The sequence below is a fragment of the Heloderma suspectum genome, chromosome 2 (genome assembly GCF_057233095.1).
Source record: "Heloderma suspectum isolate Gila_16-S chromosome 2, 16-S_ref, whole genome shotgun sequence".
In the NCBI taxonomy this organism is placed as follows: Eukaryota; Metazoa; Chordata; class Lepidosauria; order Squamata; family Helodermatidae; genus Heloderma; species Heloderma suspectum.
In genome coordinates, this window is record NC_139459.1 from 321358916 (window position 1) to 321381589 (window position 22674).

The following is a 22674-nucleotide window of genomic DNA, read 5'->3' on the forward strand; positions in this document are numbered from 1 at the left end:
TTTAAATGTGGAAACGGAAAAACAATTTCAAGTAGCCCCTTTCAAAAGTACACCAAGCGGCAAATCCCAGGCCGCTGACGTTCTGTCCACCTGCCTTGGGTTCCCCCCAAAAGTTCAAGCTTTGTTGTTCTTTTTTTTCTCGAGGAAGACATGCCTCTCCACCCTGGTGAGTCTTTGTTCGATGCTGCACGCTGCAATGTAGTACAAAACATTCAGCCTGCTCCCCAAGTCATGATTACACAGAGATAAAAGGGGCATAACTCCACACATGACCCACCCAGCCGAGATTGCTGTTGCACACTGGAGTTGTACCGCTGGTCAATAGTCCCAAGGGAAGCATGGTGTCAGGCTTGTGGCATCACAACACTTACATGTCTTGGTGACAGAGGCTTGAGCGCATTGATGCTATCCAGAACCGCGTCGCCAGGCCTCTGCTGGGGCTTCCCTGTTCTCTCATGCATCGCGGGTGACAACACCATCCTTTTCCCAGGCGGGGGGGGGCTCTCCCAAGCCGTCCCCGAGGCACACCTGTGGGGGGAGATTAAATGACTTTCAGTGATGTGCTCAGTGGAATTTCACTCCTCTACTGTCCCTTGGGGGGAAAAAACCCTAGTATTGATCTAGGTGGGGCTCTCTCCTCCTTGTTGATTTTCCAGGCAAAGCCTGCTATGATCACGTCACTGCAGTGCTCACCATGGAGCTTATGAATGCCCCTGGGGGGAAAGTCAGGGACAGGTTCAGGGGAGCGTGTGTTCACACATGCTCCGGAAAGACACCCACACACACCCTAAGGAATCTTTCTTCAGAAACAGTGTGTTTGCTGTGCCCTGATTTAGAGGAAGAGAGAGGGCTTTATGGGGGCACTACCACGTAAGTACTTAAACAGGGTAAGGTTGCTCACCTCCCCCATGTCCCTGTGCTGCAGTTTCTTTTGGAGCTGACTAGGCACACATAGTTTCATGCGGTCCTTCCTCCAAGGAGGAAGGGGCAGTGTCCTCAGTCCCCTCCTTGGCACACCCTGGCACCTCCTCAAGGTGACTGCCTTCCACAGAGTGAGGCCATGCGCGTGCACGCAATCCGCGCAACCTTAGGTGTGAAAGAGAAACAGGTAATGTTTCCATAGAGTTTGGTTCCAGTGGTGAGGGCAATGCACTCTTCAAACATTACTTATCAAAAGAACAACAAGAACACCTTTCCCCACGCATTGCGCTATCCAGGAAACTGTCGAACACGTATCTCAACAGGAGCCCGCCTTAAATGGGTGTCCTTGTGGTTCACATCTGTTTCAAGAGGCCCCAACACACAACACACCCAATGCTGATCACACAGCAGACAACATAATGCGCAGGGAAAAGGTGCATCACTGCGCCCACTCCCAAAATGTGTGGCGGATGATGTGAAGCCGTTTGCTATAGGGCTCTACCTAGACTCGTACAGCTGTTACTCCGTAGCACACAGAAACTGCTGATCACCATAAAGATCCACCCTGCAAGACCATGCTCCCCAGCTTTATATGTGCTGTGTTGCTGCAAAGACATTTCCACCAACTCCAATACCCCCTATGATCACTTCCATACCCCACATTGCTCGGAAGCTGAGAATGCAGTGTAACGCCCCTTTCCTTTTATTCTCAAAGACTGGGGAAGTCAAGAGTTAGAGGGGCCAGTATTGTAAAGACAGCCCTGTAGACCCAAGGCAGTTGCATCTCCTGTTCTCTAAAACCAGTAGAGAGAGCACTCCCTGCAGGTCATCTCTCAAACCAACTTGGCTTTCCTGCCCTGACCCACAATTCATTCAACCTGCCAAAGTAGGGTGGCTCTTGTTTGCTCGGAGGGGCCCCAGAGAACTTCTCCATAGCTTCAAAGAACCCCGCCTTTAAAGTTTTGAACTTTGTTCTCACTAAGGATGTACAAAAGTCACTTACCTTTTCAAAGGGTGACATTCATGGTGGGCGGGAGGCGCTCCGTCCCTCCCCCTGAAATTGTCTCCAGCTGGTTCCACTCCGCGAAGATTCCATGGAGCCACCAGCCAGGGCCGTCCGCAGCCAGACATCTGTCTGCTGGGCAGCTTGCAAGGATGCAAATGGTGGCTGCCGTAGCCACTGCCATTTGCGTCCCTGTATTTTGCCGTGATAGGCTACGTAAATATTTACGTAGCCTATAACGGCAAAAAAAAAAAAAAGCAGACGCAAATGGCGGCGGCTATGGCAGCCACCATTTGCGTTCCCTTTTTTTTGCCGTTTTAGCCTACGTAAATGTTTACGTAGGCTATTACGGGGGGGGGGGAAGGAATGCAAATGGCGTAGTGGCCGCCATTTGCGTTCCTTTTTTTTTTCCGTAATAGCCCACGTAAATATTTTCATAGGCTAAAACGGCTAAAAAAAAAAAAAGGAACGCAAATGGCGGCTGCCGTAGCTGCCGCCATTTGCATTCCCTTAGTTAAGCCATGGTAGGCTACGTAAATACTTACGTAGCCTATCACGGCTTCCACAGGGAAGCAAATGGCGTCCCTGCGTTAGCTGTGATAGGCTACGTAAGTATTTACGTAGCCTATCATGGCTACATGGAAGAAGCGAATGGCGGATGCAGATGCGGCCGCCATTCGCAAGTCAGCACGGACGGCAGCAAGTAAGTGCTCCGTTCCGGGCCCATTTCACGGGGGGGGGGGCTTCACTGAGATCTGTGGTGGAATTCTCTGACATCCCTAGTTCTCACCTGCAATGCAGTCCTCCAGTAGCCCTTCTCTGTGAGTGCTCTCGCAGCGCTCTTGAAGATATGGATAGTTGCCAGGCCAGAGCTGTTCATGATCCTCTCTGCCTCCCTGCTCTGTCACAAGGAGGCGAGAAGGATAGCTATCCCCCTGTCCTGCTAGTATGCAACAGGGGGGAGGGGGGAGCCATTTTTTGGTGACAAATGGTCCTAGAGAGGTAGGAACCATAGAGTACAGATCTTTTAAAATTGACCACAGCGCCACCTCCTGATGAGCATGCATACATGTGCATCAGCACTCAAACGAGACAGCAGTCGGAAGCAAGGGGAAAGCGATATTTATTATTAACACTCTGTAAGCAGGCACACATACATATTTCGAGATATGCGAACTGGAGCAAACATTTTGGTTCTGTGAAAAAATCACAGACCGCTTCTGGCAGAGAAAAACAATCATCGCGCAACTGGCCTCCTGTTGTCCCACAGGTAATCCTTAATTGCATCCCTGACCGCTTTACCACGTTCAGACTGGACATTGCAATCTTCCGGGTAGGGCAGACCCAACGTTGGAAGAACAATGGTGTTGTCTTCCTGGAGATTTTTGGAAAGGGCATGTCCCTTGGTCTCGCAGATGTTGTGCAGTATAACACAGGCACAGATGACTGAGGGCACATTCTCCTCTGCAACCTCCAATCGTCTCGAAAGGCACCGCCATCTGCTTTTCAGCCTTCCAAATGCTCTTTCAACAACATCCCTTGCCCTGCTAAAGCAGTAGTTGAAGTAAGACTTCTTTCCATCCAGATGACCACCATAAGATCTCATCAGCCAGGGACGAATGGGGTATGCTCTATCCGCAACAATGAGGGGGGGTACCTCTACATCCCCCACAGTCCAGGTGAGGTTTCCTGTAATGAAAGCTCCAGCCTCCATCGCCTCGAACAGCACGGAGTCTCTGAAAATGTAGGCATCATGATTTCTTCCACTCCAGCCAATCTCAACATCCACAAAGCGCCCAGAATGATCTGTTATTTCTTGGAGTAGCATGGAGTAGTAGTTCTTCCTATTTATGAAATCACCACCTTGCCGAACTGGGGATTTGACACAAACATGTGTTCCATCCACCGCAGCCACACAATGAGGGAATCCAAGGGCTTCAAAGCCATCCATGATCTGTGTTGTGCCGGCGTTGTTTGTAGGCGGGGTGGAAGGGGGTGAAATAAAATGAGAAAATTGTCAGCTTAGGGTTGACTTAATAGGAAACATATTTGGAGCAAGAAGACAAGTCCAGAAAGCGCGTGTGCGCAGACACACACACATGGGGAAGGACAGACACAGACACAAGAACGCACAAGCAGGGGCAAGTTTAGAGCTGGAGAAGGAGTAAGGACATCGGTATGAATCACTTTCATGGCATCTCCAAGGAAAACTGAACGTAGAAGGAGGATGTGTTCCATTGCCAGACCAACCTCTACAAAAATCTCGACCACCATTGATCTTCCAAGCCCAAACTGTTCAGTGGCATTCTTGAAGAAGCAAGGGTTGGCAAGCTTCCAAATGGTTACAGCAACCCTTTTCTCAACACTGACCGGAATCCGCATCGCTGTCCACTCCCTTTGTAGTGCTGGGATCAACTCAGCCACAATCTCAAAGAGGATCCCTCGAGACATCCTAAAGTGCTCTATCCAGCATGCATCGTTCCAGACCTTGAAGACCAAGTTCTCCCACCGGCCCTTGCTGGAAGGTCGAACCCAGTAATGGTGCAAGATTGAGGGCATTTTCATGTGGGCAATACAGTTGGCCATCATGTTCAGGTTAGTTTGCAGTCTAACGGAAAAATAACCTCGGCTCCTCATGAGAAATCTGAGCATGAGCAAACAAGATCGTCTCCTCTTTGCTCACTGAGCCTCAATGAGAGTCAAGGCGCGATGAGTGGAACATATACAACTCAGAAGGAGTACAACTAGTTCCGTGTTCCCGATGATGGTGCTTGAGTTGCTGGCAGGATCCATGGTGTTAAGAGGGAAATGAAATTAGGAATGGTGGAGAAATCTGCCACGGACTCCAATGAGGCCAGATTCTAAAGAATCTGGAGTCTGTGGTGGAACTGACTACTCCCCCCCGCCAAATCCTCCCTGGATGGACCCTACCTGCTTCCAGCCAGTCCGAGTCCATCCGCTGCTGCCGTCCATCCGCTGCCCCGGACTGTGGCTGCAAATGGCGTCCAGCGTAGGGGATGCATTTGCGTCCCTGCTCTTTGCCATGATAGGTTACATAAATATTTACGTAGCCTATCACCAACAAGAGCAGGGAGGCAAATGGCATCCCCTATGCCAGACGCCATTTGCAGCCACAGCCCAGCAGCGGACGGAAGTCTGGCTGTGGACGGGCCCGGCCAGCGGCTCTGCGGACTCGCCGCGGAGTGGTGCTGGCTGGGCAGGATTCCAGGGGCTGGGACGGATCGCCTCCCCACCACCACGGACGCCCCCAACTGGAACGGTAAGTGGGTTTCGTACAGCCCTAAATGAAATTGATCTAGCATGAAATTTACAATGGAGGCTTGAGAATGGAATGCCCTCCAGGGTGCGCAGGAATGCGCATGCACAGAAGAGTGAAAAGAGAGAAAAAAGGGAAGTGGTTCCTCATCCATGCAATGAGTACAGGGGAAACCAATGGGGGCAGGTTGTGTTTCGAATACTAGAAACAATTGAGAATGGAAGGCCCGCTGTGGAGCGCAGGAGCGCACATGTGAGGAAAACTGAGAAGAAGGAAAAAAGGGGGTGGTGCCTCGTCCAAGGAACGAGTAATGGAGCAACCAATGGGAGCAGTCAGAGCAGCCTGAAGCTCATGTTTCAAATACTAGAAATACTGCAGTGTGCCTTCCCATGCCATTACAACAAAAAACCAGAAACGTTACAGACAGGGAAATGTGCCCTGCTGGAAAAAAAATCATTAAGGAAGTGGGTGGTATAGTGCAGTAGTCGAAACAGTAGTGAAGGTGTAGCTTTGGCCACAGATGAAAGGGCAATGCACATATGCCATTTGAGTTCGACCATAAAGGACAAAGTACATGTCACATATTGTGATGTGGCTCAACACTGCCATCTAGAGCATCTAGGATTTCAGAATCCCACTGTGAAGACTGAATAAGTTATCCATGTCCAGGAGTTTCTGTAACTGTCCTACCTACCAGAACTGGTAAAAGGCACTCCTAGCCACTAAAGACATCTGTGCGTACAGTGACAGCACAGGATCAATGACACACCTGCTCCTTCAGGGGATGCATCACCCCATACGGAGCAGGCAACAGACCTAGTTCCTGAACATGGAAGCCACTCGCCCACAGAGTCTTCATCTTGCCAGGATTCAGACTCAGTTTAAGAAAACAGAACAAGAAACAAACAAGTCTCACACAGATGACATGGCAGAGCCAGCAGCAGCACAATCTTATGCATGTTTTTCCTTAGAAGATTCAATGGGATTTATTCCCAGTTAAGTGTGGGAATTTTTTCTCCCTCTCTCATAATACTAGAGCTTAGGGCCATCCCATGAAGCTGATTGGTGGGAGGTTCAGGACAAATCAAAGGAAGTACTTCTTCACACTGTGCATAAACTATGGAATTCACTACCACAGGATGTAGTGATGGCCACCGATCTGGATGGCTTTAACGGGGGGGTTAGACAAATTCCTGGAGGAAAAGGCTATCAGTGGGTACTAGTCCTGATGGACTAGTCCTATGGGCTACCACTAGTACCAGAGGCAGTGAGCCTATGCACACCAGTTGCTGGGGAACATGGGTGGGAGGGTGCTGTTGCGCTCATGCCCTGCTTGTGGGTTCCTGGTCGACAGCTGGTTGGCCACTGTGTGAACAGAATGCTGGACTAGGTGGACCCTTGGTCTGATCCAGCAGGGCTCTTCTTATGTTCTTATAGTAACCTAAAGCTGCACACTTACCAGGGAATACAATGAGACTCACTTTTGAGCAAGCATAAATGGGATTGAGCTCTAGGCCACCACTGCTCAGGGGTGTGCAGGGTTCCAGGTTGTAGAGGTGCGGAACACAGTAATGTCTTTCCCTTCCTCAAACTCATTCTGCCTGTTAGAACTTTCTTCTTTCAAGTCATCACAGCATTTAATGATTTGAATAGAGAATCCAGGCGTATGAAAACAAGATCCACTCAATGTGAATTGTGGCATTGAATTGATTAGATTGGATCTTGTACTCATAGTACTATGTTCCACTCACCACTGTGTATTGCATTGCTTGACCTTTTGTCTTCACTTTGAGAAGAAGACCTCTAGTGCAAATGCCCAACAATGCCAGAGTTCTGAAATATACATGGGTAATTCACAAAGGAACTACAATTTGGGAACAGGTTACATGTGGTTTTTAAGGGAAAACAAAGTACATAGTAAAAATATGAAGAGAAAGACTTTAGCCAATTAAAAGGTTACATATGTTATCTATATCCATTAGGGTTGGGGGTGCTCATGTATGCATCAGTGCTCCCTAACTGTGAATGCACTCCTAAACAGCTGGGACACAATTATCTGCAAATCTAGGCAGTACCTTATCTCAGTTGGTGATGGGTTTTTGCCCATGCCCTCATGAGATAGGAGTTGGAGCCTGCTTTATTTGTGTGCAAGAAAGTTTATTCTACCCTCTTGCCCAGTTCCTTGTGTCTTGTTTTCCTCAGCTACTCCCTTACAATATTCTCTGTATTTTTCCATCTTGGAGACTTTGGTTCAGGCCTGATACTTTGGTATCTCTCCCACGATAGCATGTAACTGGAAATCTCCCAAGCAATATTTGGAAGACCATGATTATGTACAAAGTTACTTGGCAAGTGCAATAAGCAAGGGATACCAATTATTGAAAAGATACTATGGCACTGTAGTTTCTGTTTATCTCCTGTGTGGAAGCCCTTAAAGCTTCTGATCACATTCCAATGGAATACATATTTGTAATATATTGTTTGCTACTATTTGGCTACATAATTTGCACATCAAAACTCTCTCAATAATTAGTGAGTTTCTTCTTAGATTATTTTACTTTATTTGTCTGACAAGATTAATCAGTGAGTTTCCTTTTTCTTTTCAACAGTGTTCTTGTTCTTTTAGTTTTCTGTATCTTTACCTTTGTTACAAAACAAAATGCCATGCTAAACTAAAATAAGTGTTCCCCCCACCTTCTCTCTGTACCAGGGTGTATATTCCTACCAAAACCTGACAAAATTGGCACTGGGCTACAACATCTTCATAGAATCATAGAACAGTAGGGTTGGAAGGGGCCTACAAGGCCATTGAGTCCAACCCGCTGCTCAATGCAGGAATCCAAGTCAGAGCATCCCCGACAGATGGCTGTCCAGCCTCGTCTTGAATGCCTCCAGTGTGGGAGAGCCCACCGCCTCCCTAGGTCATTGGTTCCATTGTCATATTGCTCTAACAGTCAGGAAGTTTCTCCTGATGTTCAGCCGGAAGCCGGAATTAGGGATGTACGAACTGTGCTCCTACCATCCCTCTTGACTTCCGCAGTTTGCATCCTGTGCCTCGTTCCGCAAGCCCCCAGAATTCTCCGGGTTTTTTCCGCTCCGGAAATTGTGTAGATAAATACATACCAACCGCCGAAAAAATCCTTCACGCCAGCAGCCGTCTGTCTCTGCCAGTCCACGTAACTTCCGGAAAAAGACTATTTTTTGTAAATGTTTACATATTTTTCTCATGGCAAGAACTCTCCATGTAACTGTTTACGTTTTCCCCAGTGGTGGGAATCCCCTCCCATGTGACTTCCGCCAGACTTGCCATTGCTGTGATTGTTTATGTATTTTTTCCCTTGGTGGGAATTTTTCCTGCTATTTTCGTAATTGTTTACGTATTTTTTCCTGCCCTCTGTGCACTCCAGCGCTGTCTTGTTTTCTCGGACACGGACTGTGATTTTATTAATTTCTGCGTATTTCTTGTTTATGTTCCTTGTGTTTACTGCTCTTGTTAACCTCAGAAAAACCAGAGTCTCGCAAAAAAAAATTAAAAAAATAATGGGGCTCCAGCTCCGCTTCTGCAAAATCTGTCGTAAACTTCCTGGTAACTTACAGAATGTGGTGTGCGTGTGTGTGGTGGTGGTGGTGGTCTGGTTGTTGTGGTTGCAGTTCTGCTGTCTGTCTGGTTTTTCTTGAAGTGTCGTCTGCTCATAATGGCTGCAGAAAGAGCAGTGCTAGGGAGGAGGTGGGGGCGGGAGGAAACCAAGGCCCTTATAATAAATATTTAAAATAGTGAGGCGGTGGCAGTGCTCTTTGGGAGCAGCTCCTGCCGCAATGAAGCATATTGGGAGCGCATCAGGAGGTGCATGGAGCAGGTGAGGCATGTGTGCACCACGGGGCAATTGCACTGCAAGTGGAAAGTCCTGAAGCGCTCCTTTATTAATGAAGGGCTGGATGAAGGGCACCATTGCAAAACCCACCACCATACTACTGGAGGGTCAGGACAGTGTGGCTCACGGAAGAGAAGCCTGCATTTTCTCAGAGGCATATGCCTGCCTGGTAAGTTATATTTATCCCATCATCAAGCTTGAATGAATATGAAAACAATGATATGTACGGTCTGCCACTCCTCCTGGACACTGTTGTTGTTGTTCAGTCGTTCAGTCGTGTCCGACTCTTCGTGACCCCATGGACCACAGCACGCCAGGCCTTCCTGTCCTGCGCTCTCTCCCGGAGCGTGCTCAAGTTCATATTCATTGCATCGGTGACGCTATCTAGCCATCTCATCCTCTGCCGTTCCCTTCTCCTTTTGCCTTCGATCTTTCCCATCAGGGTCTTTTCCAGAGAGTTTTCTCTTCGCATTAGGTGGCCAAAATATTGGAGCTTCAGCTTCAGTATCTGTCCTTCCAGTGAGCACTCAGGGTTGATTTCCTTTAGGATGGACTGATCTGACCTCCTTGCAGTCCAGGGGACTCGTAAGTAGGGATGTATGAAAGTCACTAACCTTTTTGTGGAATCTTTCGCAGTGGGGGGGAGGCGCTCCATCCCTCCCCCCAGAATCCTCGATGGGGGGGAGGCAATCCGCTCCTCCCCCCCGGAATCCTCGACAGCTGGCTCCACTCCGTGGCCAGGCCGCGGAGCAGCCGGCCAGGGCAGTCCGCAGCCAGATTTCTGGCTGTGGACAGCCTGGTGCGGACGCAAATGCTGTAACGTTTGGTGCGGACGCAAATGCTGTAGCGGCCGCCATTTGCGTCTAGCCAGACAGCCATGATAGGCTACGTAAGAATTTAAATATACGTAGGCTAGAACAGCGAAAAATAAAGGAACGTCCACTAGCGTCCACTACGCTATTTGCATTCCCCTTTTTTTCGCCATTTTGTCTTACATAAATATTTACGTAAGACAAGTCGGCAAAAAATAGGGAATGTAAATGGCGGCCACCGTAGCCACCGCCATTTGCGTACGCTGCGGGTTTTTTTTTTTTACGTTAGCCGTGATAGGCTACCTAAATTCTTACATAGCCTATCACTGTCCAAGGACGGCAATGGCGGCTGCGGCAGCCCTGCCACGGCCGGCCAGGAGACCAACCGCCGGAGCCGCTGTTGTTGAATCCACCGCATCTGCCCCAGGTAAGTGCCGTCCCGGGGGGATTCCGCGGGGGGCGGGGGGCAGGAGGCCGTTCCGCCATGGATTCCGGGGGGCCAGATTGTAAAGAATCCAGCCTCACTGGAATCCATGGCGGAATTCTCCGCCACCCCTACTCATAAGAGTCTTCTCCAGCACCACAGTTCAAAAGCTCTTGGACACTACCACCAGTCTTATTATTATTATTATTATTCCATCCCATGTCCCTCCAGCCCTGGCCCTTTTTGCAGCCACCCCACCTAAAAATAAAGCTATCTCATTGTGGTCTCAGTCATGTGGAAACAAACAAATTCTGACATTTAGCATGCAATCCTATGCTGGTTTGGACAGAAAAAGGTCCTACAACTCCCATCATCTTCCAGCCACTTTGGCTGGTTGAAGGGATGCTGGGAACTGTATTCCTTTTTCCTGTACAACAACATGCATAGGATTATGCAGCCCTGGCTACAAATGATACACACACTGACACACTGTCCATTTCCAGTGAAATGCTGCTGCTGCTGCTGCTGCTGCTGCTGCCGCCGGTCTCTGTGCAGTGCCCAGAGAAGGACTGACACCACCAGCAGCAGGACCAGCCTCTGTGTGTGCATGTCATCCTTATTTATTTCGTGATGTCTGAATTTTTGCACCCCACCTTTCTACCAAGAAATTGGCACTCAAGTCAACTGATAAGCAGTTGACTTGAACGGGGAGCTTGGAGATCTCTGGGTATAGTCCACTCAGCCATGGAAGCTCACTGGGTGACTTTGGGCCAGTCAGAAAGACCCAACCTACCCCACAGGGTTGTTGTTGTGAGAGTTAAATGGAGAGGAAGAGGATAATGTAAGCCGCCTTGGGTTCCTTGCATGAGGAAAAAAGGTGGGATTTGTGCAATACATAAATAGAATAAATAAATAAATAAATAAATAAATAAGTAAGTAAGTAAGTAAGTAAAATACGTCAGCAAGGAACTGTGCATGCACATACCGGTGGCCACAGCATTGCAAATGTAGGAATGCAATATCAGTTCTGTGGGGTGAGTAAAAGTGTAATCCTGTGCATGTTTACAGAAGTCCAACAGTCCCCATCATCCAGCCAAAAATGGCAATATTGTGTAATCTGCCTCCCTAATTATCACCTCAATAGACCTTGTGGTGGGACAGAATCTGTGGTTGGTTATGCAGGAATTGGAAATAGTGATAGACGGATCAATGACCATGGTTTTGTTCACTGCGTATATAACTGAAATCATTCTCTTACTGTGACATTCCACAGCAGCGCATCGTGCACTGCTGGCTCAGGAGGGACTGAAATACCTCTGAAATGCATTGTTAATGTAGCACTAAGAACTGGAGTCAAAGCTTAAGATTCATTTTGGGATCTAGGTATAATGGGTTCCACTAAGATGAATGACACTTTTGTCATGGCAGTTAATCAGATCGCACACACGATTCTTAAGAAAAGAATGTTCCTTTCAACACAGAAAGCATATTCTCCAGTGCTACTCATTTCAGAGCATACCTCAGGGAGAAGTGCAATACATACTACTGAACAAACAGAAAATTAAATTTATCCCAATGTGAGCCTAATGAAACTGAGAAGTTCTGCCCTTAAGGTTCTTTCATCTTCAAAACAGTCTGCATTTCTACAATAATAACATTTTTTGTAGCTCTTAACAAGAGTCAGAAAGCCCTGGTCCTTGATGATTTACAATAGAGGCAAGGTCATCGTTCCAATGAAACGCGCGCGCGCACACACACACACACACACACACTCACGTCTCCAAGGTGTATATTTTCAGCCACTAAGATTCAATTTGTCATTGAGATCAATGACACTTTTATTTTTGGTAGAGATGAAGCCAAATTACAAGCTTAAACAATAACAAAAAAGGCTCCAGTCAAAGTCTGGGAGCTCAGTCGGAAAGGCCCTTTTTCATCCAGGTTTATACAGTTTGATCAACTGAAATTAATATTTCATATATATTTATTATTTTTTCTATTGATTTAATTTTTCTGGAGACATACAGAAACGTTTATTTATGACCATTTTTCTTTTCCTCCACAGTCCTCGCAGCAGGACATGGCTTCCCATCCAGGCAGCTAACAGGACCAAAACTGGTTAGTTTCCACAGAAAATCTGTTTCATGTTCCTATGGCATGAAACGGTCAGAAACTAGTACCAAGTCAAAATGTGTTGTTTTTAGTATACATCTTTTTCAAGAGGATGAAAATCTGATTCCCAAAGAACTTTAGTTTTATATTTTTCAACATGGTAACAATGATTTTTTAAAAGTTAAGAACAAAGGATGTCTCTCAGGTAGTCTCTTCTATGTTTTTGATCATGGTGACAAGGGGTAGAATTTAACTAAAGTCCTACTTAGAATAGACCCATTTAAATGAATGGACTTAAGTTAGTCATGACTAACTTAAGTCCCATTCATTTAAATAGGTCTACTTGAAGTAGACTTTAGTTGTATTCTACCCAAGGATTTAAAAAAAAATTAAGACCATAGGGCTGTTCAGATGATCCCCTCCATGTTTTTAGTCTACATATGGAAAGGGGCGCAAAATTATACCTGCTGGCCCCACTCCCAAGCCATGCAGGCTCTACTCTCCCAACACCCATACTTCCAGAGCTACATCTCAAGACAGGAACTGACATGTATACACTTGTAGGAAATAAGGCACCCTTCCCCAATGTGATGCTCTCCAGATGTATTAGAATACAACTTGGTTGACTGAGGGATGCTAGGAGTTGTAGTCCAACACTTGCGGAGGGAACCACCAGGTTGGGAAAGGCTGAAGTAAGGATTTTTTTCTCTCTCTTCATCATGTCTAGGCTAAATTGTATGAATAGGTCACACATTGCATGTTATCAACATGTAACATCTATGAACAAGACTCGATTGGAAGACACTGACAATGAGCATGTACATATATTTATGAATGTATTATATATTTAAACTACCCAATAACCCAAGTGCTCTGGATGGCGTACAATAGTGACAGGGTGGGAAATACTGGACCCTTCAGACATAAAACTGATTTTGTATATATATATATATATGGATGGGTAGGAGATGCAATGTCAAGAGAGATGACAGCATGGGGGTTAAACAGATCCTAGGGAGGCATAGTGCAATGAACTGCCACAATAGGTTTCCATCCCTCAAATAAATATAAATATAAATGCACAGGGGATCAGGAACCTCCCACTTGATTGGGAGACAGACAGAATCACATGACCTCCTCTCAACACACGAGGTCACATTTTACATGTGCTGCTTAATAACACTGAACTGGAGATGAAAGCATTCCACTTGGATCTCCACTGCAATGTGCCTCTGCCTGTATCTTCATCCTGAGATTTCTATCCAAACGATGGCATATAATTCATTATTCATGGACAAAGCAGCACATTCAGCAACATAATTTCATGGGGGGGGGGGAGTGTTTGATTAATTCCAGGGCTGGGGTGGTGAGGGATCAACACTGTTGGACAACAGGGAACCTTTGTATTTTCAGTCTACTTCTGTCAATTGGCAATAATTACCTCCTAAATAGACCTCTGATCTAGTTAGGAGTTTTTATGCTGGTCTTTGCCTGGAGCTGTTTTCCATGTATAGTCATCACAACATTGTCTCCAGGCAGCAGGGGAAATGATCAATGCCTTGATTATGTTGTGTTTTGTTTTCCCTCAAGCCATTCAGCCAACTGTTCTCATTCACATCAAGCAGAATCATGGGCAAAAGGCTCTATGCTCACATCATTCCACTGGCCTTAGAGCTGAGCGAACTTCTAGGCCTTAAAGTGGTGGCTTCTCAATTCACACACAAGATCCAGGTGATATGAACTGTGTAGACATAACATAGCATGTCCATCCAGGCGGCCACGAGGGGCTGTGGCTCAGTGGTAGAACATCCGCTTTGCATGCAGAAGGTCCCAGGTTCCATCCCCAGCATCTCCAGATAGGGCTGAAAAATGTCCTGCCTGAAACCCTGGGAAGCTGCTGCCAGTCAGTCGACAATACTGGGCTAGATAGACCAACGGTCTGCCTCAATGAAAAGGAGCTTTCTATGTTCCTATGATGTAGATGAGAATAAGCAGATATGTACTAACAATAGTGCAACATCATTGGACCTGTATTCACAAAACAAAAATGAAAAAAAATAGCTTTATTTGTGTCTTCTGATCAAAGAGCTTTTTGAATACTTCTCCTCCTACCACCTGGTAACCCAATGCTACCCCAGCCCCTCAAACCAGTACAGTTAGATTGGCAGGGTGAGGGCCTTTTCTGTCATGGCCCCATGGTTATGTAACTCACTTCCCAGGAAGTTACATCATGTCCCCACTTTTCTTGTCTTTAAGTGGGCATTGAAAGCTTTTTTATTCAGCAAGGCCTTTATGAGTAAATTTTATGCTGGTTATATATATTGCTGCTGTATTTTACCACTGACCCCCAAATGATTTTTTAAAACTTTTGGTTGTATTATTGATACACAATTTTAAAGTTGTAAGTGCTTGGAAAAGTGTTTTATTTTAAAAGATGGGATATAAATAACTTCAATTTAAAAAAAGAAAAAGAAAAATGAGTTTATCGCACATCTAGTGCCACTCCTGACACTTTCTATTCTATTCCGACGGTGTGGACCATTGGGTCAGGGTGAGCATATGACTTTAGCAGTGGGTTCCATTTCTTCTAGAATATCAAGGATTGTCACAGCTAGAGACAACATGGCGGAGGACACATAGTTGCACCTAGTAACATTTCCTTAAGGGTAACCTAATTGATTAGCAATTAAGGGTAACCTAATCTGTCAGAATAGAATGTTTTCCCAAGTTAGACTGGTTAGTGACCCGAGTGTTGTTGTTTCTGCTGCTGTTTTCTCCTACAGTATGGTTGGACTTCTACAAGAATGTTCATAACATCTAGCATCTGCTTGTAGCACACTACAATCTGGATTGTGAAAGTTGATCAACGGTGGCCTGATTTGTGGATTTTTCTGTCTCACAACAGGAATTTCAACTAGTTAGCCTTTTTTCCTTTTTCCTTTCAGGATCTGAGTTGGGGGTTGCAGGAAAACATTCCCCATTAGCTGAAGGAAAGGTGAATCTATGGCAAAGCATGTCTGGTAGTCTTCCACTGGTTCATCCTGCTGATGAGGACCTACACAGACTGGGCAATTCATTTGGCTTGTTTCCTGTGGTGAATGCAAGGATATCCCAGAGTTAGGGATAACATGAATGTCTGTGATTTTCTGCTCCAAGTGAGAAGGCCACATATTCAGTGTTATGAATAAGTTTCCTGAACAGGCAGTAGGTTTCAAAATACTGTCATCAGAGTCATGGGAAATAAAAACGATGACCAAATGGCCAAGTTGCTGTGCAATAAAGCTAATAGCACACATGATGTGAAACTGTGCTTCAGAGCTGATTCACTAAAATGATCAAAGGACTGGAGCAACTCCCCTATGAGGAAAGGTTATGTCTGGAACTGTTTAGCTTAGAAAAAAGGAGAGTGAGGGGAGACATGATAGAGGTTTACAGAATTATTCATGGTGTAGAAAAAGTGGACTGGGAGACATTTTTCTCCTTCTCACATAATACTAGAACCCGGGGTCATCCCATGTAGCTGATTGGTTGGAGATTCAGGACAGATAAAGGAAGTATTTCTTCACACAGCATGTAGTTAAACTGTAGAATTCACTACCACAAGATGTAATAATGCCACCAATTTGGATGGCTTTAAAAGGGGATTAGACAAATGCATGGAGGAGAAGGCTACCAGTGGCTACTAGTCATGACTGATATGCTACCTCCAGTATCAGAGGCAATATGCCTCTGAACACCAGTTGCTAGGGACTGTGAGCAGGAGGAGTCTATAGCAGTCATAACTTGTGGGTTTCCTATGGACCGCTGTGTGAACAGAATGCTGGACATGATGGACCTTTGATCTGACCCAGCATGGCTCTTCTTATGTTCTTATCTGTATTATACTGCTGTGTTATGACTGTTTAATGGGATATTACGCACAAATAACCCAGCTATGGATTCGTAACTTCCATGCAATGCACAGGAAAGATTCAGATCTCCGTTGTGAGAATCATATATGCACAAGTGTACTCAGCATGCAGTAAAGCAGAAATATTCAAAGAAGTAGATTTTTGCACATCCCTTTTTGAGAGGAGGAGGGTGTATGTATAAGTATATTTCCTGACTTTTTACAGACTAATGAAACAATCTGTCTTTCATATAACTTGCCAAAATAAAAAGACTAGATAGCATACGAATCACTGCTTCATGTCCTCACTCCTCTGGCACTAGATTTACCAGCTCCCTGGCTAATAACCTGCTGGAATATACAGCCAAAAGTGAATGGCCACAGTGTGAGTTCCTTTTGCTGCATCAACTGAAGATAGGATTACACATACATATTTTCTTCTGATGTTTTGCTTTTCCTGACCTCTCCATTTTTGTTTGCATCTTGCATGAATCATGTTAGACAACATGGTCAGGCTACAAGAAGAAACAACTGCTGCTTTTAAACAAATGGCCAAGTAATGCCTGCTGGTTTCATTATTCAGTAGAGGGGGGTCGGATTAATCAGAGGCAGCAGCAGATGGGAAAATTTCATAGGAAGTAGACAGTCTAGTTCAAAAACATGTGTCCAGCGATATTGACTGCACGTACTATGGGATAACTACAAGATAACACATTTCTTACAACAGATCCTGATTTAATGTCATATCTTTCACAGTATAAAAAGGGTTGCTTCAGGCTTAGGATGATTTGGATCAAGAGCTGTGAGGAAAGGAACAAGCATGACTGTACTTGAAGGAGCATATTGTGGCCTAAATGGCAAACATAGAGCTCAACAGCCAAAGGAAAACAAAAAGGAACATGTCAAATAAGTGCAGAAAGACCCACAAGAGAAAGGTAGTTTTGTCTTTTCTTTCTGTCAGTGGTGACTTGTGCCCATTGGGACTAGCAGGTCAGAGGACAGGGCAGCTAATTGTAAGTGAAGCCAAGGGGTAGACCGAGTTGACTGCTGGAATATACAACCAAAAGTGAATGACACCATGTGACTTCCTTTTGCTGCACCAACGGATCTTGTTTCCTCTCCATTCTTCTCCTTTGCAATGCACATAACACTTAAGCAGTGCATTACAATTAGGTAGCATCTAACTAAACTGAAGAAAAAAGTCTTGCCTTGGTACTGAAGGGTTGGGTGCTGTGCTGGGATAAAAGGGGTGGCCTTTCTCCACCCCTTACAACCACCCCAATCCTCTCCTTAGGCACATCCCTCCTCGAACAAGGACTTTGGCCCCAGGGCTTTCAGTAGCATAGCTTTGAAAGGATGCCTTGAGAAATATGTTTGGAATGAAACAAAGGGGGGGAATCAACACAGCAACACACAAAACAGTTTTTTGAATGCACAACAGCAATCCATTGCATATAAAAGGCAAGTTGATGTAAATAATTTCGAGATCATGAATGGAAAGCAGAGGGTTGGGGGAGAGATCAGTGCAGCAACACTAAAATATTCCTCCTGCTGGGCTGGAGAAGCCTCTCATGCTGGGGGTGTTTTTAAATAAAAAACCAAGAACACAGGAAGATCCTTCAGCCACCTCCCAAACTTAAAAAGGTAGGTGGAAACCCTGTCCCACTCCCCAAGGAGAAAATTCTCCAAAATTCTCCTCCTCCCTGCAAAAGAGGCAGAAAAAATAATGCCTTTCTCTCAGGGAGAGAGAAAATCCTCAAAATACGGGGCAGGGTTCAGCACAGCACTACAAATTTCATAGCAAAATCTGGTTCTAGCCATCTTTTGAGCTCCGAAAGCATTTGACTTTGCTTTGAAAGTGCTGAATTTATGTTTCAAACCACAGTCCATCTTCTGATGTAGGCCGGAACACTGTATCCCATCTGGAGTCTGCTAACTGATTCAGTTGCGTTAGTTCTGACCCTTTTTTCATAGATCTTTAAAGTGGCATGGATGGCTCTTGAAGATTTTTAAGAATATAGTTGCCATGATGTATGCCAGGTCACACCAGATCGTGCAACGCTGGCATATAAAAAATGTGCAAAGGCTCCATTCAGTAAAATTAAGTCAGAGCTGACATTGAACTGGAATTGGAGAGACCATAGTTTTGTCCCTACCCACATTCCCCTCGCCCCCATCAATCTTCAGAATTTGAGGACCGGTTTTATTTGACTTTCAAATAAAATCTGGTGCTGGAGAAGACTCTTATGAGTCCCCTATGCAAGGAGGTCAAATCAGTCAATCCTAAAGGAAATCAACCCTGACCGCTCATTGGAAGGACAGATACTGAAGCTGAAGCTCAAATATTTTGGCCACCTAATGCGAAGAGAAAACTCCCTGGAAAAGACCCTGATGCTGGGAAAGATTGAAGGCAAAAGGAGAAGGGGACAGCAGAGGATGAGATGGCTAGATAGCATCACCGATGATGCAATGAATATGAACTTGAGCACGCTCCAGGAGAGAGCAGAGGACAGGGAGGCCTGGCGTGCTATGGTCCATGGGGTCACGAAGAGTCGGACACAACTTAACGAGTGGACAACAACAACAAGGCTAAGTAATCCCAGCTGAAGTGCTGGTAACTGTTCACTAAATCAACACTGGTAAAGCCTGAGACAATGCAATAGACTTTTAAAAGTTTTGATAACTTAAATTGAAGTGCTAAAGGTAACAATAATTTTAAAATCTTACGTATGAAAAATGTAATATTTAAAAACCTTAAAGAAACTTGTTTTCATGAACTAAAATGCAGCTGAAAAGTTGGATACTCAATACCAAATAGCTAGCAGAAGCATTAAATACATTTAGGACAGTAGATAACTTGAAGAGAAAAAAACTAAAATTACTACATTAACAAAGATTTAGTAGTTAGATACTCAGCCTAAATAGGAAACAGGTGGTAAAGGTAAAGGTGTCCCCAACCAGTCGTGTCCGACTCTAGGGTGCGGTGCTCATCCCCGTTTCTAAGCCAAAGAGCCAGCGCTGTCCGAAGATGCTTCCATGGTCATGTGGCCGGCATGACTGAACACCGAGGTGCATGGAACGCTGTTACCTTTCCCGCCGAGGCGGTACCTATTTATCTACTTGCAATTTCTTGCTTTCAAACTGCTAGATTGGCAGAAGCTGGGACTGAAGACAGGAGCTCACTCCGTCACGCAGCAGTCGGGTCTCGAACTGCTGACCTGCCGACCTTCCAGTCTGCAGTTCAGCGTCTTAACCACTAAGCCACTGCGGCCAGGAAACAGGTGGACCACAGGAAATTCTGTCTAGATCTACTTGAGTGGAAAATGCAAAGGCATCTCACCAGATGCAGCTGCAAGTTAGAGGAACTGGAAGTATCCAAAGGATTCTCCAAATTAACCATCACATTACTACTCACAGGAGCTTGGCAACTCCTCTTAGAATTCTTATCTTAAAACTCAGGACTTCAAGTGACTTAGGAAATATGTCCTTGATTATTGTATGTATTTATTTAACTATAGGAATACTAAAAATAAGCAATGAAATTGGACAAACAGGCGTATGACCTATTTTTGTAATGTTGTCCAGCTTGGCTAATATAAATTAGGGTGCCAGTGAATAACAAAAGATACAAAACATTTTCATACATGGTAAATGAGGCTCATTGCAGACTGTTATAACAATCTGTAATGAGCACTTAAAGTTTAGAGCACTATTTTATAACATGCTGTCAGTGACAAAGTCCATGAGAAGATGGGTTACCACACTAGGCAGTATTTTTTCCTGCTCACCTAATTTCCTCTTACCTTCTCTGTAGCTAAATGTGTTGACGTAATTCCAAACATCCCTGTTTCCATCTTTAATTCTTCCGTTAACAGTAATATCAAAAGTGGTGTTATTACTGAGCTAAAACATGAAGGGAAACATTTCCAACTTACCCAAATATTCAGGCCAAAAACGTTATGATTCAGGGAGCCAACTTCTTGAACAGTTGCTGTCAAACTATGCCAGATTTAACTGTGGTTATATGAGAAGGGAGCACAGGCAGTAATTGAATTTCAGAAGCACATACGGTGACTATGCTTTTTATTACCATTCGTCATCGTCCCTCTCACGCTTTGCTCTGGCCCCATTTTCCTGTCTGGGGAAAAAAATGGGAATGAGAGAAAAACTTGCACAGCAGGCTGCAGATGGAACATTTCAGGAGAAAAGGGAGCCAAGTCACTTTTGAACATCTAAATTTAGATGCGAGATGAGCCAAAAAAGCACCCCACTTAAACAGCCTGACAAGCTGCTGTCACTTCTTGCAGCTTTCGCCAGATTACCCAAAGGCTGCTTTGCAGCCCAGTCAAGCTGCAATGCCTAATGGCAACTGCCACGGCATCCTTTCCCATTTTGCTCCCTCCCCATGCCACACCAGCTAGAGCAATAGATAGCAAGTGATGCTGACATTTAACTATTTTGCCTGCATTGGAGGCAAGCATATATAGTTGACACTGACGTATCGAAAGTCCTAAATCAGAACTAGCTCTAAAAGGAATTGACGACTTTGATATAGCCATGCGATTACTTCATTTTGAATCCTAGTTAATTCTGGACTCTTGAGGTCTAGTTTTCCATGGTTCACATCCTTGCCAGGTGCTTAAAATGTTTTAGCATGAACGTCAGATTAGTTTTATTGATTTCTATGATGATTTGTGTGCCATACTTTGGGGATTTTTTTTTCATTCTTTTTCTTTTTCCTTTGTAAAAAGAGTTCACTTTTCTCCCATTCCCTGGCCCAAAAATAAGACAGTAAAACTCTTTAAAAAGAGAGATTAGAGGCAGCAATAAATTGGAGGCAGAATGCATCCAGACTCACTGTATGAAGTTTCCCTCAGAGAGGAAATTCCTGGTGAAAAGCTAGTACAATTTAAGATAGAGAACATAGCACTATAACAGAGCCTGTTATCATCAGCAAATAGTCTTTCCAGGTGTGAGAGGTAGAATTTAGTGTAATTCAAAGTTCTGAGTATATTGTGGGTTAAGGGCAGGACAAATGTACTAAATCTGATCATTTGACAGGGTTTTTTTGTGCGTTCTTTGTTTCTTTCTGCCAACCCTGCACAGACAGTGAAGAAAATCCAACAGAAGCCCATGTGACAGGAACTTTAGAAGCTCAAATTGCACCCTTTGTTTTGGAGGAAAACAGAAAAGCTGAGCTAAATCAGCTTTAACGGGTAAATAGATATGGAATTTGTCCTTAGCTATATCTTTCTACATCCAACAACAACAACAACAACAACAATCCCAGATCAAGGACTGTTGTAATGAAAGGTGTACCAAGGTAATTACAACATCAGACAGCCGGTGATCCAATTAGCTGTCACAATGAAGCATAAGGACTGCTGTGTTTTCTTGGGTAGAATGCTGAATGTGAACTTAGGTTGAGATCCTGGCTCAGCCATGAGCCATTATGGGAAAGGCAGTAGGTTGGTGGTAGAAGAACTAATGGTTCGCATGCACCGCAAATGCAGCTTCAGTCCCTAGCAGGATTTCAGAGAGCAAGGCGGTGGGCTGCTGCAAGTTACAGTGGATATTACCGGGCTAGATGAACTAATGTCTAATTGGGTATAAGGCAACTTTATAGGTTCACATTTACTGAGTAGACTTTTGGAAGTCGTTATCTCTTAGCCTTCACAGGTTGTTGTGAGTACTAAGTGGGATACTTCTATGTATGTCACTGTGACATACATACATAATTCTATGTAGGTATGACCACTGTGAGGCAGGGTGAAATGAATAAATAATCCTAAACATAGCATGGAACAGTATCAAAAGTACTTTTATTCATAATCCCAGTGATCCGTGGCCAAGAGGTGAAAATAGTCCAATGCAAGAGAGCTACAAAAGAGAAGCAGGTAGCATCCAGTTTTGAAGGAAATATATTATTCCCCAAATCATAGCTGGGAACTTTGGAAAAAATAATAACTCAGTGTTATGAGAAAATTCCATTCTGTAATGTATCACGTAAGCAGCACTAATATGAAATCATTTAAACATGAAAGGCAAAATACAGGGATTTCAGAACCAGGCATCAGTTCTGATTTCAGATCCAGGCATCACAAGACACAACACCTCATGAAAGTCCAAAATACTTCTCTCAGGTTGACTTCTCTGCTCCATTTTGCTTCAAAATATCATTGGGTGAGATGCTTTAGGGCACAATGCTATGTATGTTTAGCTAGAAAAAAAAGTCCTACAGCTTCCAGCATCCTCCAGCCAGACATGCTGGCTGGGGCATGCTGGGAGCTGTAGGACTTTTTTCTGTCTAAACATGCATAGCATTGTGCCCTTAGTCACTAAACCTTGCCCATTCTCATTCCAC

General features: G+C 44.8%; 1 long non-coding RNA gene across 1 annotated transcript in view; it reads right to left on the reverse strand.

The window, feature by feature from the left end:
• Window positions 1–12113: 12113 nt before the first annotated feature.
• The window catches only part of LOC146355002 (uncharacterized), a 32464-nt gene continuing 21903 nt past the window's right edge, over window positions 12114–22674 (reverse strand). Inside the window, exons 3-4 of the long non-coding RNA XR_014787438.1 lie at window positions 20246–20448; window positions 12114–14449 (exon numbers count right to left, since the gene is read on the reverse strand). This is a non-coding gene — a long non-coding RNA (uncharacterized LOC146355002). The remainder of the gene's footprint in view (window positions 14450–20245; window positions 20449–22674) is intronic.